Here is a 6,000-nt window from a genome sequence, read left to right on the forward strand (position 1 = left end):
GGATCAAAAAATAATTTCTCCAATTGATATATTTGACAAAAACAGGTTAATATGCAAGCCGGTTTTCATTGCTAAATCAAAGCGGGGAGAGCCGGGAACGTGCGTGGACGCGCGTCGGCCAGAGAAGCTCAACTGCGCAAGTCAAAAGTAACCGGAAATAGCCAAGTGACTACAAATCTAGCCAAGATGGCGCGGTTCAATAGGCCTTCACTTTAGATTTCGATTCCTGGGGGCTTGATTGAGCCACTTAGCTACTCGTGTTTCAACGCGTCATTGTTCCCGGCTTTCACCGATTGGCTAAGGGCTTTCAAAAGAAGTAGTCAAGTAGCCGTGACTGTTTGTAATCCGTCTCTCTCTACCTTGGGACGTTTTCCCCGTTTGTCACGCCTGTAAAGATTTGGAATAGCATATCCTTTATCCATCTGAAGGAAACAAGAGACACGCTCTTCATTCTTTTTAGAGAGTAAACACACGTTTCCATCACAACCTCTTCACCAACCTTTCACTGTAGGCTACAACAATCTTCAATTCGGTAAGTTGTATGTTAACTTTTATATTTAAGAATAGAGCTCAACGGTTTTGGGCTTCGGTTTAGAAAGTGAATTTCTCATACATTTAGGGTTCGTTCTTTAAAATCATTAAAGGGTTTTAAGCCTGGAGCCAAGTCAACACGCTAGCTGATGAATCGTGATCTTAGGGACCGTTCTTAATTCATGGGAGGGGGTTTTAGTAGCTATGCATTGATCACACGAGCCCGTGTACTTCTGCACCCGTGCCTTTGTCTTCGCGGTTCTGTTCGTCCACATGCAACCAAGCTTTCGGGCCCCTGAAACCGTGTTCGTTTGAAACCGGAGAACAATTCCGGTTTCAGCGGTTGCGTATGTGCTAGTGGTTGAGGTAAAATGGTAAACGTAAGAAAAATGTTGTTGCTACTTATTAGCATGCTGTCGGCAGTCTTTGGGTGTCATATCCAGCTGCTTAACCTGGTCAACGAACAGAGGCGCCTGGACGAGCAAAGATTTTTTATTTATTTATTGTGTTTACATTGTATTCATTGGTGACATTAAGGAGCAATTCTACCTCACTATCTGTCCAAACAAAATATTCTGCCCTGTGAGTCGCCATTGTTGTTTGTGTTTTCGTATTTCCCTTTCCGCGCTTCTGTTCCGGTATTGACTCTGGCTTCTGATTGGTTAAAAGGGCCTTTACTTTTGAAGTTATATCGCCACCTACTGCTTAGATTACGTCACTTGGCGTCGGATTTTGCGGTTTCGCCACTCGTGGGGACGAAGCGCTGTACAAATAAAGCTTTGATTGATTGATTGAGCAGGGAGGAGCGAGAGCGAGCCCATAGGAGGGTGGAGCCCAAGCCCCCAGGAATCTAAAGTGAAACCCTATTGAACCGCGCCATCTTGGTTACATTTGTAGTCATTTGGCTATTTCCGGTAGCTTTTGTACTTGCGCAGTTGTGCTTTTCTGTCCTACGGGCGTCCACGAACAAGTTCATGTTTATGTGAAATGCAATGAAATGAAAACCGGCTTGCATATTAACCTGTTTTTGTCAAATATATCCATTGGAGACATTATTTTTTATCCAGGCATCTTAGTTTTAACAGGTTAATTATAGCTGAACATGTTTTGTGAATCAAATGGTAGATGTTAGATCATCTGGGAGAAAGTCTGTGTAATTGTGTATAAGTTGCATTTCCTATCACTGGAATTAGCTGGAATGCTTGTATATTTATATTGTAACAACAAATGATATTTTATTGCGACTTGCCACGCTTTTTAGCGGCGCAGTGTAAAAAGGGAGCAGAGAAGTGTACCATACTGTTGAAAGCTCAGAGACAAACTGAGACCCACCAGGAAATACAAGTACGCCTATAGGATAGGCGGAGCATAAGTCCCCTACCTGATCTAAAATAGTGGTGATTCTCCACAGAAAAGAGCAGAGCTTTTCAAATTGGGGAGGGCTATCTGCTCACTAGGGCAGACACAGACCTGGAGCAAAACTAAACTCTCAAACAAAAACTCTAGTTTAAGAAGTTTGAATCAGAAATACAAAGTAGGAAAACAATGGATATACCATCACCACTGGCCATTGTGGGATGCAAACATCAAACACTATTAAAGGACATTGAGAAAACTTCTGGAAAATGTACAAAACACACAGCTCAGCATGGCCCGAGGGTTGTACTTGAGATGTGGGTGTGTGTGAGGTTATGGAATGCCTAATAAGAGACTACAGGCCAAGATATGCATCTGATAAAGACTACAGGCCAAGAGATACATCTGATAAAGACTACAGGCCAAGAGATGAATCTGATAAAGACTACAGGCCAAGAGATAAATCTGATAAAGACTACAGGCCAAGAGATACATCTGATAAAGACTACAGGCCAAGAGATAAATCTGATGAACATCAAAAGAGAATTAGGATTAAAAATCATAAACCTGTTCAAAGATGAGGGCCAACACTACAGGAAAAGTCTGAGACCTTGCTGGACCAGAGTGGGCTCCCTTCGTTAAATAAAAGTCAAATATAAAAAATGTATACAAAATACTAAAGACCAAGAATGGATGACAGTAAACGGCAGGAATAAAAAGAGAACTTGGGTCACTTCACACTCAACCAAAGCAAAAACCAATACGTTTGAACACCTTAACCAAACTGTAAAAGACATTTGCTGCTACTCCGGATTTATCTAATTGACACATTTTACGTTACCTTGTTTGTTGATCAAGTAGTCGGACAATAAACTGCTGTGCGAATACTTGGTCCATTTATTGTCCTTCCATAATCAATAATCCAGCAAACAACCCGGTACGCATGTTTGTGAGTGTGTGTGTGGTCAAAAACTGCAGCAACACCTAGCCAACAACAGGTGAGTTCCTACCTAAATATCATCAGTTCCTATTAACATGGGAGGAGCAACGCATTGACCCAATTAACCCGAATTTGGCTCTTACAGGCTATGTTAAAAGGAAAGATTTCATGAACAATTAAACAGGACAAAAATAGGCAGAATAGGACTTTTTAGAGATCAGGAAATGGACCCATCTTTGCATGTGTAAACTGTAGAATAATTAGGCATTACAATCAGGTGAAGAAATATGAACACATGTTGATTTCTCAGATTTCCAGAATCTATTCTGCTGCTCCCACTCAAAATAAACCACCTCTCCAGTCTTGAAAGTGTCCTTCCCTCCCTCCCTCCATACAGTCAGACCCTACATCTCACCCACTTGGTTTTCTCCCTCCCTCTCTTCCTTCATCCTTCCTTCCTTCCATCTCTCCCTCCCTCACCAGTTTGTTTTTAAGAAACCATCCCCCCTTTCTCCTAGGTAAGTGAACTGTGCCTGTACTGAGGAAGAGCAGAACCTGGTAGCGTTTCAGTACCGTGGAGGGATCCTGTATCGCTGCTGTCGGCTGCTGGCTGTCGGGGAGGAGCTGCTGGTCTGGTACAGACAGGAGTACAGATACAAGAGCATCTCCTTCGACTACTTCTAGGACAAAAAGAACACCACTGGAGGTAGTTGTCCTAGACTCTCCTTCCCTCTGTCATCTCCATCTCTCTCTCATCCACTTCTTTTCCTTAAAGCTGAAACAACCAGAGGTCTGCTAGTCATAATAGTAACCGCTGTCCAAGTAGCTCTCCTCTTCCGGCCTTCCCTCTCTCCTCTGTCTTTTTCCCATGGTGCAAGAGAGCAGGCAAGACGTGGGCATACAGCGTGAAATTCAGGACACTCATGGCTGCAACGATACAGGGGACAGTATGTGATGCACTGCAATGGCGCCTGTGCAAATTGCTGTTGTGGGGCACGCAAATTGCCGATATTAGGCAGCCACGCTATCTATGAACAGAATGGAATGCTCTTAGTTGCCATGGAACATGGTAGCTTGACATAAATTAAGGAGTGCTGGCTAGCTTATTCTAGCTATCTAAGTTAACACCGTGGGCTTCAACGTATTACATGTTTTCTCTCCTCTCTCCTATTTATATTTTGTTTTCTCTCCTCTCTCCTATTTATATTTTGTCACTTCTTTTTCTCTCTCTGTCGCTTTCCCTCCGAGCTCAGCCAGAGGAACCTGTTGCATATCTTTCTCTCTCCTGTCCACAATCTGAAGTCGTCATGTGGTTGTGTCCCCCCCCCCCCCCCCCTTCGCTAGCTACATATAATCACCCTATACAGTATTTGAACTTGTACTAAATGTGTGATAATCATTTTAATGTTTGTGTGTCTTTCTTTCACTCTCAATCGCAGAAGTGATGTCAGACTTGCCCCAGGTGTACTTCTTGTCCGAGTGCCAATTCTCCTAAAACTCCCAGATCTCCCTCCACAATCACATCAAGAGCAGCCATGACAACCTCTAGATCTCTCTGCTAAGGAACGGAGAGATCTGACCAGAGACTCTCCCATCCTGCTCCTCTTGATCACTCCCTTTCACCACCTCCAACACCCCGCTCACTGCAGCTCCTGGCCAGAGGCAGAGAGACATTGACAAGCCAAGATCGTACCACTGTGACCAGTGTGGGAAGAACTTCAGTCTAAAGGCTAATCTCAGGACGCACCAGCGTGTTCATTAAGGAGAGAAGCCATACCAATGTGACCAGTGTGTGAAGAGCTTCACTACATCAGGAGAGTTAAAGACACACCATTGTGTTCATACAGGAGAGAAGCCATGCCACTGTGAGCAGGGTGGAAAGAACTTCAGGGAGTCAGCAGAGTTAAAGACACACCAGCGTTTTCATACAGGAGAGAAGCCATACCACTGTGACCAGTGTGGGAAGAACTTCACTATGTCAGGACACTTAAAGACACACCAGCGTGTTCATACTGGAGGGAAGCCATACCACTGTGACCAGTGTGGAAAGAACTTCACTCAGTCAGGAAGCTTAAAAACACACCAGTGTGTTCATACAGGGGGGAAGCCATACCACTGTGACCAGTGTGGAAAGAACTTCACTACGTCAGCAGAGTTAAAGACACACCAGCGTTTTCATACAGGAGAGAAGCCATACCACTGTGACCAGTGTGGGAAGAACTTCACTATGTCAGGACACTTAAAGACACACCAGCGTGTTCATACTGGAGAGAAGCCATACCACTGTGACCAGTGTGGAAAGAACTTCACTACGTCAGGACACTTAAAGACACACCAGCGTGTTCATACAGGAGAGAAGCCATATCACTGTGACCAGTGTGGAAAGAACTTCACTACGTCAGGACACTTAAAGACACACCAGCGTGTTCATACAGGAGAGAAGCCATACCACTGTGACCAGTGTGGGAAGAACTTCACTATGTCAGGAAACTTAAAGACACACCAGCGTGTTCATACAGGAGAGAAGCCATACCACTGTGACCATTGTGGGAAGAACTTCACTACGTCAGGAGATTTAAAGAAACACCAGAATGGTCATACAGGAGAGAAGCCATACCACTGTGACCAGTGTGGAAAGAACTTCACTACGTCAGCAGAGTTAAAGACACACCAGCGTGTTCATACAGGAGAGAAGCCATATCACTGTGACCAGTGTGGAAAGAACTTCACTACGTCAGGACACTTAAAGACCCACCAGCGTGTTCATACAGGAGAGAAGCCATACCACTGTGACCAGTGTGGGAAGAACTTCTCTACGTCAGGAGATTTAAAGAAACACCAGAATGGTCATACAGGAGAGAAGCCATACCACTGTGACCAGTGTGGAAAGAACTTCACTACGTCAGGACACTTAAAGACACACCAGCGTGTTCATACAGGAGAGAAGCCATATCACTGTGACCAGTGTGGAAAGAACTTCACTACGTCAGGAGATTTAAAGAAACACCAGAATGGTCATACAGGAGAGAAGCCATACCACTGTGACCAGTGTGGAAAGAACTTCACTCAGTCAGGACACTTAAAGACACACCAGCGTGTTCATACAGGAGAGAAGCCATACCACTGTGACCAGTGTGGGAAGAACTTCACTATGTCAGGACACTTAAAGACAC

The sequence above is a fragment of the Borostomias antarcticus genome, assembly GCF_949987555.1.
Source record: "Borostomias antarcticus genome assembly, chromosome: 26".
In the NCBI taxonomy this organism is placed as follows: domain Eukaryota; kingdom Metazoa; phylum Chordata; class Actinopteri; order Stomiiformes; family Stomiidae; genus Borostomias; species Borostomias antarcticus.